This window comes from Ovis canadensis, chromosome 21, assembly GCF_042477335.2.
Source record: "Ovis canadensis isolate MfBH-ARS-UI-01 breed Bighorn chromosome 21, ARS-UI_OviCan_v2, whole genome shotgun sequence".
Lineage (NCBI taxonomy): Eukaryota > Metazoa > Chordata > Mammalia > Artiodactyla > Bovidae > Ovis > Ovis canadensis.
Genome location: NC_091265.1, coordinates 57,875,550 through 57,889,037, shown reverse-complemented (window position 1 = coordinate 57,889,037; position 13,488 = coordinate 57,875,550).

The following is a 13,488-nucleotide window of genomic DNA, read 5'->3' as shown; positions in this document are numbered from 1 at the left end:
CTTTATCGAGCCCATTTTTGCATGAAATGTTCCCTTGGTATCTCTAATTTTCTTGATGAGATCTCTAGTCTTTCCCATTCTGTTGTTTTCCTTGATTTCTTTGCATTGATCGCTGAAGAAGGCTTTCTTATCTCTCCTTGCTATTCTTTGGAACTCTGCATTCAGATGCTTATATCTTTCCTTTTCTCCTATGCTTTTTGCCTCTCTTCTTTTCACAGCTATTTGTAAGGCCTCCCCAGACAGCCATTTTGCTTTTTTGCATTTCTTTTCCATGGGAATGTTCTTGATCCCTGCCTCCTGTACAATGCCACAAACCTCCGTCCATAGTTCATCAGGCACTCTATCTATCAGATCTAGTCCCTTAAATCTATTTCTCACTTCCACTGTATAATTATAAGGGCTTTGATTTAGGTCATACCTGAATGGTCTAGCGGTTTTCCCTACTTTCTTCAATTTGAGTCTGAATTTGGCAATAAGGAGTTCATGATCTGAGCCGCAGTCAGCAAGGCTATAAGACACAAGATTAATACAGAGACCTATTGCATTTCTATGCACTTATAATGGAATATCTGAAAGAAAAGATTAAAAAAACTATCATGTTGAAAATTATATCAAGATGCAAAGAAAATTAAAAGTGAAAGTGTTAGTCACTCAGTCACATCCAATCCTTTGCCACTCCATGGACTGTAGCCTGCCAGGCTCCTCTGTCCATGGGATTCTCCAGGCAAGAATACTGGAGTGGGTTGCCATGCCCTCCTCCAGGGGATCTTCCCAACCGAGGGATCAAATCCAGGTCTCACACATGGCAGGTGGATTCTTTACCCAGTGAGTCATCTGGGAAGCCTATCCTATGTGCAAAAGTCAGTCAATCCTGTCCAACTCTTTGCCACCCCATGGAATAGTCTATGGAATTCTCCAGGCCAGAATATTGGAGTGGGTAGCCATTCCCTTCTATAGGGGATCTTCCCAACCCAGGGATTGAACCCAGGTTTCCTCATTGCTGGTGAATTCTTTACCAGCTGAGCCACCAGGGAAGCCCAAGAATACTGGAGTGGGTAGCCTATTCCTTCTCTAGCAGATCTTCCCGACCTAGGAATCAAACCAGGGTCTCCTGCATTGCAGGTGGATTTTCTACCTGCTGAGCTACCAGGGAAGCTGGTATGTGTTTCTATAACTTATTTCTTTTCACTGTTGAATACATGAAATACATATACATTGTAAGTTTAACTGGCAAAGCCCAACAGGATTGTTTCAAGTTTTTATTTGTCTGTTTGTTCTTTATTGAGATATAATGGACATTAAAAAATTGTATAAGGTTAAGATAAGGGGCTTCCCAGGTGATGCTAGTGGTAAAGAACCCCCCTGCCACTGCAGGAGATGGAGGAGATGCAGGTTAGTTACCTAGGATGAGAAGATCCCCTAGAGAAGGGCAAGACAACCCACTCCAGTATTCTTGGTTAGGAAATCCCATGGACAGAGAAGCCTGGTGGGCTATATTCCATGGGGTTGCAAAGAATCAGACATGACTGAAGTGACTTAGCTCACACGCAAAAGATATACAATGGGGGCTTCCCTGGTGGCTTAGTGGTAAAGAATCTGCTGCCAATGCAAGAGACTGGTGGGTTCAATCCCCGGGTAGGGAAGATCCTCTGGAAAAGAAAATGGCAACCAACTCCAGTATTCTTGCTTGGGAAATCCATGACAGAGTGGCCTGGTAGGCTATAGTCCATGCGGTTGCAAAGAATTGGACGTGACTTAGCAACTAAACAACAACAAGACATACAGCAGTGCTGATTTGATACATTTATATACTTCAATATGATGGAGAAGGCAATGGCACCCCACTCCAGTACTCTTGCCTGGAGAATCCCATGGATGGAGGAACCTGGTAGGCTGCAGTCCATGGGGTCGCGAAGAGTCAGACATGAAAAGTTTCACTTTTCACTTTCATGCATTGGAGAAGGAAATGGCAACCTACTCCAGTGTTCTTGCCTGGAAGATTTCATGGACAGAGGAGCCTGGCAGGCTACAGTCCATGGGGTCGCAAAGAGTCAGACACGACTGAGTATGCACACCACATGATTATTATTAGCTAACACTAATCATGCCACAGAATTATCATTTCTTTTTTGTGTGGAGAATAATTAAGATCCAGACTAACAACTTTTGAAATTTGCAATATAGTATTGTTGACTATGGGCTTTCCTGGTAGCTCAGATGGGAAAGAATTTGCCTCCAATGCGGGAGACCCAAGATTGATCCCTGGCTTGGGAACATCGCCTGGAGAAGGAAATGGCAACCCACTCCAGCATTCTTGCCAAGAGACTTTCATGGACAGAGGAGCCTGGCAAGCTATAGTCCATGGGATTGCAAAATGCCAGACATGACTGAGCAACTAACACACACATACATACACAAACACACACACACACACACACACATACACACACACATACATTGTTGGCTATAATCACAAATTATGCATTACATCTTATCTACTTAGTTGCAAATTTGTACAATTAAACATTTCCCCAATTCCCCAATCTCCCAGCTCCTGATAACCACCATCCTACTTATACCATTTTACACGTTTGACTTTTTTACATTTGACATCTAACTTATTTACAGTATCTGTTATTCTCTGTCTGATTTATCTTACTTAGCACAGTGCTACCAAGGTCTATTCATGTTTTCACAAGAACACTTCTATTTTTCTCATGACTGAATAATATTGTTCAAACTTACACCATGTTTTTAACCATTCACTTTCAGATGAGCACTTATGTTGCTTCTTGGTTATTGTAAAAAAGAATCATGGGAATGCAAATATCTTTTCATTGTCCTGTTTTCATTCTTTTTGCATATAAAACAAGAAACAGGGTTGCTGGATTATATGCTATTTAAAAAAAAAATTTTGTGGAATCTTTATGCTGTTTTCCATAGTAACTGCACTCATTCATATTAGCACCAAGTATTGCCTCTACTCCACATATTAACGTCCCTGGTGGCTCAGTGGTAAAGAATCCGCCTGCAATGCAGGAGAGGGAGGCTTGATCTCTAGGTCAAGAAGATCCCCTGGAGAAGGAAATGGCAACCCACTCCAGTATTCTTGCCTGGAAAATTCCAAGGACAGAGGATCCTGGCAAGATATAGTCCATGGCATCGCAAAAGTGTTGGACAAGACTCAGCAACTAAATACCAACCACATACTCACCAACACTTATTATCTCTTGTCTTCTTGATGCTAGCTGTCAATGAAAAAATTAATCAATAGTCAATCCAAAGGAGGAATAGAGAATTTTATTTGAACCAGGCTGAGGATTGTAATCCAGGAGACAGCCTTTCAGAAAACTCTGAGGACTGTTCTATTTGTTAGAAGTTGAAGGCACAGTCACATATATATATTTGAGACAAAGAAATTTACATCACAAATGACACACTGACATTTTGCATCAAGTTCACCAAAGATACATAGTCTAGTTCTGCACACACCAAGCAAGCAGCAGATCACCATTGCCTGTTACAGTTGAGCAAACATTCTCATCCTTTAGGAGCTCTGATTAATGTACAACGCAGATACTCATTGTGCATGAAGGAGGGATCGGTATGGGCAAGGAATATGTCATGCTTAAAGTTTCTTGTCCTGCTTTAAAGTATAAATTTTATTCCATCATAGCCATTCTAAGAGGTGTGAGGAGATTCTCCATTGTAGTTTTGATTTTCCTTTCTATGATGATCAGCGATGTTGAGCAACTGTCCAAAAACTGATGGCCATTGTATGTCTTCTTTAGGAAAATGTCTATTAGAGTTCTTTGTCTATTTTTAAATTGGGTTACTTGGTATTTTGTTATTGAATTGTAGGTGTTACTTATGAATTTTGGATATTAACCCTTTTTCAGATATCTAACTTGGCAGTATTTTCAAATCTATACTAAGTAATACTTCATGGCAATAAAAAGGAATGAAATATTGATACAAACAAAAACAGGCATGAATTTCAAGTACAATATACCAAGCAAATGTCGATACAAAAAAAAGTATAACTCTGTAATAAACTTACGTGATGGTCTAGGAGAAACAAAGTTAACACCTAGTGAAATACACAGTGGAAGAGGATTGAAAGCTAAGGGACAATTCTGACTGAGGAATGAACACAAAAGTAATTTCTGGGTGATGGAATTAATCTCCCTGTTGATTGGATTGCATTTGACCCTGGTATTTGAATTTATGCAAATACACTGAATTTTGACCTTGGGATTTGTACTTTTTACCATGTGTAAATTATACCAAAAATAAGGGAACCATAGACAACAACATGAGACAGCACCAGGCAGAGGTCACATGGGGTGGCAGTCAGATGTGACTTAGCGACAAAATAACAATAACAACAAGGCCCTCTCAGCCCCTTGCCCTCTGGGCTTGTGAATGGAGTGGCAGCTCTGAAAATCTCTGAATTGCCTTCACAGTCATTCTTCCATGTCCTTGAACAATAGCTTTGCTTCTGTTGAGATGGCTGATCCATAACAATTTCTCTATTAAGTAGTCACTTGGTCATCCCCTTATGATATTTTAAATTATGTATGCTTACTTTTTAAAAACATGAACATGAAAAATCGCAAAGAAAAAGTAATCACTTAAAATTTGACCACTTAAAGTTTACCACTGTTACCATTTCAATGAATGTATTTCCAAAAAGAACATAATTTTCTAATTGCCAGTGACTTATGACATCAAAAGTATCATGCACTAAGTTTACAGATATATAGGTATTTGCTTCTGGATTTCTTTCGATGTCCAGTTGCATATGCTATACAGTTCTGACTTTTGCAAATTTATTTTTTAATATAAATTTATTTATTTTAATTGGAGGCTAGTGACTTTACAATATTGTATTGGTTTTGCCATACATCAACATGAATCCACCACGGGTGTACACGTGTTCCCCATCCTGAACCTCCCTCCCATCTCCCTCCCCATACCATCCCTCTGGGTCATCCCAGTGCACCAGCCCTGAGCATTCTGTATCATGCATCGACCCTGGTCTGGTGATTCGTTTCACATATGATATTATACATGTTTCAATGCCATTCTCCCAAATCATCCCACCCTCGCCCTCTTCCACAGAGTCAAAAAAGACTGTTCTATACATCTGTGTCTCTTTTGCTGTCTTGCATACAGGGTTATCATTACCATCTTCCTAAATTTCATATATATGAGTTAGTATACTGTATTGGTGTTTTTCTTTCTGGCTTACTTCACTCTGTAAAATAGGTTCCAGTTTCATCCACCTCATTAGAACTGATTCAAATGTATTCTTTTTAATGGCTGAGTAATACTCCATTGTGTATATGTACCACTGCTTTCTTATCCATTCATCTGCTGATGGACATCTAGGTTGCTTCCATGTCCTAGGTATTATAAACAGTGCTGCGATGACACTGGGGTACACATGTCTCTTTCAATTCTGGTTTCCTCGGTGTGTATGCCCAGCAATGGGATTGCTGGGTCATAAGGCAGTTCTATTTCCAGTTTTTTAAGGAATATCCACACTGTTCTCCATAGTGGCTGTACTAGTTTGCATAAGAGGATTCCCTTTTCTCCACACCCTCTCCAGCATTTATTGCTTGTAGACTTTTGGATTGCAGCCATTCTGACTGGTGTGAAATGGTACTTCATTGTGGTTTGGATTTGCATTTCTCTGATAATGAGTGATGTTGAGCATCTTTTCATGTGTTTGTTAGCCATCTGTATGTCTTCTTTGGAGAAATGTCTGTTTAGTTCTTTGGTCCATTTTTTGATTGGGTCATTTATTTTTCTGGAATTGAGCTGCAGGAGTTGCTTGCATATTTTTGAGATTAATTCTTTGTCAGTTTCTTCATTTGCTATTATTTTCTCTCATTCTGAAGGCTGTCTTTTCACCTTTATTATAGTTTCCTTTGTTGTGCTGAAGCTTTTAGTTTTAATTAGGTCCCATTTGTTTGGTTTTGCTTTGATTTCCAGTATTCTGGGAGGTGGGTCATAGAGGATCCTGCTGTGATGTATGTCAGAGAGTGTCTTGCCTATATTCTCCTCTAGGAGTTTTATAGTTTCTGGTCTTACATTTAGATCTTTAATCCATGTTGAGTTTATTTTTGTGTATGATGTTGGAAAGTGTTCTAGTTTCATTCTTTTACAAGTGGTTGACCAGTTTTCCCAGCACCACTTGTTAAAGAGATTGTCTTTACTCCATTGTATATTTTTGCCTCCTTTGTCAAAGAAAAGGTGTCCATAGGTGCATGGATTTATTTCTGGGCTTTTTATTTTGTTCCATTAATCTATATTTGTCTTTGTGCCAGTATGATACTGTCTTGATGACTGTGGCTTTGTAGTAGAGCCTGAAGTCAGGCAGGTTGATGCCTCCAGTTCCATTCTTCTTTCTCAAGATTGCTTTGGCTATTCAAGGTTTTTTGTATTTCCATACAAATTGTGAAATTATTTGTTCTAGCTCTGTGAAAAATACCGTTGGGAGCTTGATAGGGATTGCACTGAATCTATAGATTGCTTTGGGTAGTATGCTCATTTTCATTATATTGATTCTTCTGATCCATGAACATGATATATTTCTCCATCTATTAGTGTCCTCTTTGATTTCTTTCATCAGTGTTTTATAGTTTCCTATATATAGGTCTTTTGTTTCTTTAAGTAGATATATTGCTAAGTATTTTATTCTTCTCGCTGCAATGGTGAATAGAATTGTTTCCTTAATTTCTCTATTTTCTCATTATTAGTGTATAGGAATGCAAGGGATTTCTGTGTGTTGATTTTATATCCTGCAACTTTACTATATTAATTGATTAGCTCTAGTAATTTTCTGGTGGAGTCTTTAGGGTTTTCTATGTAGAGGATCATGTCATCTGCAAACAGTGAGAGTTTGACTTCTGTTTTTCCAATTTGGATTCCTTTTATTTCTTTTTCTGCTCTGATTGCTGTGGCCAAGACTATGTTGAATAGTGGCGGTGAAAGTGGGCACCCTTGTCTTTTTCCTGACTTTAGGGGAAATGCTTTCAATTTTTCACCATTGAGGATGATGTTTGCTGTGGGTTTGTCATATATAGCTTTGATTATGTTGAGGTATGTTCCTTCTATTCCTGCTTTCTGGAGAGTTTTTATCATAAATGGATGTTGAATTTAGTCAAAAGCTTTCTCTGCATCTATTGAGATAATCATATGGCTTTTATTTTTCAATTTGTTAATGTGGTGTATTACATTGATTGACTTGACTTTTGCAAATTTATTTAGAGTTCATCATATGGTCCTCCTTACATGAACCTGCCATGGTATTCTTCTGTTTCTGAATCACCTTGTCTATTAATAATTTATTGATAAATTTTAAACTTTTTTGACTTCTTCCCCCAAAATGGGATTGTTCATGGAATTACATATTCTCATTTATTATATATTTAATTGCCAATTAATGCAATAATTATAAATGAGATGTATTTTTCAAGTGTATTTTCTTGCCATTTTGTAGATATAAAGGAGATATCTACTCCTGGAGATATTTTTTCTTCGTATTTTTTTCTTCCTCACCAGCAAGACCATGAAGAGCCTTAAAATTTTGTCACTTTTATGTCAGAATATTTTTCATTTATTTTTCTTGAGAATTTTTGGCTGAAAAACGAAAGGAGAAACAACAAATTAACCAACCAATCAGAAAATAAGAATAGGCATTATGAAAGAGAAAAAATAAAAATAAGTTTGGATGCCCTCTTTGTACAAGTACAAATTGATCCCTAACCATCAACTTCTTTCATTGTTGCTATTGAGTCACTAAGTCACAGATTTCTTACCACTGAATCAGGGTGACTCAATGGTAAAGAACTCTCCTGCCAATGCAAGAGAAACAGGTTTGATCCCTGGGTCAGAAAGATCCCCTGGAGAAGGGCATGGAAGTCCACTCCAATATTCTTGCCTGGGAAATTCCATGGACAGAGGAGCCTCGTGGGCCACAGTCCATGGGGTCCCAAAAGAATCAGACGTGACTTAGCGACTCAACAACCCCAACTGTGCAGACACATGAAAGCACTTGAAAGTGCTACTCACACTCAGCCTTTCAGATTCTCACTTTGTCATTTGGATCTCTGGCCAATGACACCTTTGATAAGTCAGGAACTGGGTTAAAAATCTAAAGGAATTCCCAACTTGTTATAGGTTCGGTTGTGTACCTTCCTAAGTATATATATTGAAGTCTTAACAACCTACCTCAGAATATGCAATTATCATATTTGAAAACAGGGTTGTTGCTGATTAATTAAGATGAGGTCAAACTGGAGTAGAAAGAGCCCCTGATCCAATAGGATGATGATCTTATAAAAAGGGGGAACTTGAGACATAAAGGCATGCCAGAGGGACGCAATGTGAAGACTGGGGCTATTTTCCATTAACCAAGGAACTACCAGAATCCAGGAGAGACCTGGAACAGATCCTTCTCTAGAGCCTTCAGAAGATGTAGAGTCCTTCCAACAACTTAAGCTCAGACTTTCAGCCTCCTGAAATTTGAGACAGTAAATTTATTTTGCTTAAGTCACTCAGTTTATCAGATTCTACTGTAGAAGCCCTATGAAACTAAGATACAATGTTATAGTTTTAAAATGCCTTTTCCAGTTTCTTATTATCCTCAATCTTTGCATAACTTGTGGCAGCAAAACTGACTGAATCTTACAGCCACATGCAAACAAATAACTTTTTTACTACCTTTGCACAGAAAGTCCTTAACTAAATGTGATTTTCCTAACAATGCTCCTTCACTGGTCATCCCATTTATTTCCCCTCTATCCCAAGCTCTTATGGATCTAAGGATCATGATCCCAATATGAATGTGTGTTTCTCCTGAGGACAGGTAGGATGCAAAATCATAACAGAGCTAATTACCATCAGTTCAGCACTAAAACTACCAATGAGAACAGGGCAGAGGGGATCTCAGCAGTCTAGACTAGAATTCACAATGGATGGAAATGACCTTGCCTCTCATGAAGATAATGGCCCAAGATGGGAGTATCCCAGGCAAGGCTCAGCCTCCCCAGTGATCTGAGGGACTCGTGAGGTGTGTTGCCTTTCTCACCCACAGATCCAAAGCACACAGTCCCTCCCAGGGGGTGGTAGAAGGTTTACTCACTTATTTTCCACATCCTGGATAGTGTCAGGAATGGGCAGATTTTTGGTTTCCGGTGGGAGAAGAATGAGAAGACCAGCAACAATCGGAAAGACTCCATAGATGATCCAGGGCAGGGTGGGTAGATACACTACTAGGGTCATCAAGAGGGGAGCCAGGGTTGCCCCACACCTGCTAGCTAGCATATCTAATCCTACAAAGTTTGCCCTGAAGGAGTAAATGACATGATGTGGTAATTCAGTAAATATCTGCACATAAAATTCGAGAGATATTACTCTGCAATGAAACACAATTACTATATTCATGAGCTTGATGATAAACCCTTGTTATTGAGATTTGCTCCCTGGTTTTCTAGCTGTCTTTGTCAAAGTGTATTGATACATTTTCATTATTTTATATGGAATGTTACACATTGGACCTATAGTAATAAGAGATTCAAAAGATTAATGAGAAGATACATTGAATTACTGCTCAGAACAATACACAGAACAAAGTTGGGTTTTTCAATTAACTTTAGCTATAGTTGCTATTGATATATTATCACAATTACAAATGATTAATTTATAACTTAAAGATCTTATTGTGTTCACTCCTGAAATAAGCATCAGTTAGATGGGGAAGTCATAATTTAGATCCTGGCAGAGCATCCATAAACTCTTACCTGAGGAGAGTGGGGATGAGTTCAGTAGACTGGACAGAAAGAGCAGATGTAGAGGCAGCAACACAGCCAATTCCCACACTTGCCAAAGCCACACGCAGGGTCTGCATTTCTGGAGGCAGGAAGACCAGCAACACTAAGAAATCTGGGCTGGAAGAAGTGGCACCCACCAAATTTACTCAGGAAAAAAAAGAAAACTATGGTTTATTGATAGGTTTGAAATATACCATAGAATATACATATATATATATATATATATATGTGTGTGTGTATATATATATGTTGATAAACTGAGAAATGTAAAATCAACAATATATGTGGTAAAATTACATAAAACTATCTGGAATAGTTGCAACAAATCCATCTGCATATCTGAGATTTGCAAGAAAAGAAAAAAGGAAACAGTGTGGCAGAAATTTGCTTTCACTAATTTTGTCCAGTATTTGCAATATCCTTATTGCTGAAGTTAAGACCATGATATGGACAATTACTGAGTCTAATATTCAGCTCCAGTCATGAGACGTTTACAATTCAAGTGCAGGGGGGTTTTTTTGTTTTGTTTTGTTTTTGTGTTTTTTTTAGTTTTTTATTTTTTAAATTTTAATATCTTTAATTCTTACATGCGTTCCCAAACATGAACCCCCCTCCCACCTCCCTCCCCATAACATCTCTCTGGGTCATCCCCATGCACCAGCCCCAAGCATGCTGCATCCTGCGTCAGACATAGACTGGCGATTCAATTCTTACATGATAGTATACATGTTAGGATGTCATTCTCCCAAATCATCCCACCCTCTCCCTCTCCCTCTGAGTCCAAATGTCCGTTATACACATCTGTGTCTCTTTCCCTGTCTTGCATACAGGGTCATCATTGCCATCTTCCTAAATTCCATATATATGTGTTAGTATACTGTATTGGTGTTTTTCTTTCTGGCTTACTTCATTCTGTATAATCGGCTCCAGTTTCATCCATCTCATCAGAACTGATTCAAATGAATTCTTTTTTACAGCTGAGTAATACTCCATTGTGTATATGTACCACTGCTTTCTTACCATTCATCTGCTGATGGACATCTAGGTTGTTTCCATGTCCTGGCTATTATAAACAGTGCTGCGATGAACATTGGGGTACATGTGTCTCTTTCAATTCTGGTTTCCTCGGTGTGTATGCCCAGAAGTGGGATGGCTGGGTCATAAGGTAGTTCTATTTGCAATTTTTTAAGGAATCTCCACACTGTTCTCCATAGTGGCTGTACTAGTTTGCATTCCCACCAACAGTGTAGGAGGGTTCCCTTTTCTCCACATCCTCTCCAGCATTTATTGCTTGCAGATTTTTGGATTGCAGCCATTCTGACTGGTGTGAAGTGGTACCTCATTGTGGTTTTGATTTGCATTTCTCTAATAATGAGTGATGTTGAGCATCTTTTCATGTGTTTGTTAGCCATCTGTATGTCTTCTTTGGAGAAATGTCTATTTAGTTCTTTGGCCTATTTTTTGATTGGGTCGTTTATTTTTCTGGAATTGAGCTGCAGAAGTTGCTTGTATATTTTTGAGATTAGTTGTTTGTCAGTTGCTTCATTGGCTATTATTTTCTCCCATTCAGAAGGCTGTCTTTTCACCTTGCTTATATTTTCCTTTGTTGTGCAGAAGCTTTTAATTTTAATTAGATCCCATTTGTTTATTTTTGCTTTTATTTCCAGAATTCTGGGTGGTGGATCATAGAGGATCCTGCTGTGATTTATGTCTGAGAGTGTTTTGCCTATGTTCTCCTCTAGGAGTTTTATAGTTTCTGATCTTACATTTAGATCTTTAATCCATTTTGAGTTTATTTTTGTGTGCGGTGTTAGAAAGTGATCTAGTTTCATTCTTTTACAAGTGGTTGACCAGTTTTCCCAGCACCACTTGTTAAAGAGATTGTCTTTACTCCATTGTATATTCTTGCCTCCTTTGTCAAAGATAAGGTGTCCATATGTGTGTGGATTTATCTCTGGGCTTTCTATTTTGTTCCATTGATCTATATGTCTGTCTTTGTGCCAGTACCATATGTCTTGATGACTGTGGCTTTGTAGTAGAGCCTGAAGTCAGGCAAGTTGATTCCTCCAGTTCCATTCTTCTTTCTCAAGATTACTTTGGCTATTCGAGGTTTTTTGTATTTCCATACAAATCTTGAAATTATTTGTTCTAGTTCTGTGAAAAATGTGGCTGGTAGCTTGATAGGGATTGCATTGAATTTGTAAATTGCTTTGGGTAGTATACACATCTTCAATATATTGATTCTTCTGACCCATGAACATGGTATATTTCTCCATCTATTAGTGTCCTCTTTGATTTCTTTCATCAGTGTTTTATAGTTTTCTATATATAGGTCTTTAGTTTCTTTAGGTAGATATATTCCTAAGTATTTTATTCTTTTCGTTGCAATGGTGAATGGAATTGTTTCCTTAATTTCTTTTTCTACTTTCTCATTATTCGTGTATAGGAATGCAATGGATTTCTGTGTGTTGATTTTATATCCTGCAACTTTACTATATTCATTGATTAGCTCTAGTAATTTTCTGGTGGAGTCTTTAGGGTTTTCCATGTAGAGGATCATGTCATCTGCAAACAGTGAGAGTTTTACTTCTTCTTTTCCAATTTGGATTCCTTTTATTTCTTTTTCTGCTCTGATTGCTGTGGCCAAAACTTCCAGAACTATGTTGAATAGTAGCGGTGAAAGTGGGCACCCTTGTCTTGTTCCTGACTTTAGGGGAAATGCTTTCAATTTTTCACCATTGAGGATAATGTTTGCTGTGGGTTTGTCATAGATAGCTTTTATTATGTTGAGGTATGTTCCTTCTATTCCTGCTTTCTGGAGAGTTTTTATCATAAATGGATGTTGAATTTTGTCAAAGGCCTTCTCTGCATCTATTGAGATAATCATATGGTTTGTATTTTTCAATTTGTTAATGTGGTGAATTACATTGATTGATTTGCGGATATTGAAGAATCCTTGCATCCCTGGGATAAAGCCCACTTGGTCATGGTGTATGATCTTTTTAATGTGTTGTTGGATTCTGACTGCTAGAATTTTGTTGAGGATTTTTGCATCTATGTTCATCAGTGATATTGGCCTGTAGTTTTCTTTTTTTGTGACATCTTTGTCAGGTTTTGGTATTAGGGTCATGGTGGCCTCATAGAATGAGTTTGGAAGTTTACCTTCCTCTGCAATTTTCTGGAAGAGTTTGAGGAGGATAGGTGTTAGCTCTTCTTGAAATTTTTGGTAGAATTCAGCTGTGAAGCCGTCTGGACCTGGGCTTTTGTTTACTGGAAGATTTCTGATTACAGTTTCAATTTCCGTGCTTGTGATGGGTCTGTTAAGATTTTCTATTTCTTCCTGGTTCAGTTTTGGAAAATTGTACTTTTCTAGGAATTTGTCCATTTCTTCCACGTTGTCCATTTTATTGGCATACAACTGCTGATAGTAGTCTCTTATGATCCTTTGTATTTCTGTGTTGTCTGTTGTGATCTCTCCATTTTCATTTCTAATTTTATTGATTTGATTTTTCTCTCTTTGTTTCTTGATAAGTCTGGCTAATGGTTTGTCAATTTTATTTATCCTTTCAAAGAACCAGCTTTTGGCTTTGTTGATTTTTGCTATGGTCTCTTTTGTTTCTTTTGCATTTATTTCTGCCCTAATTTT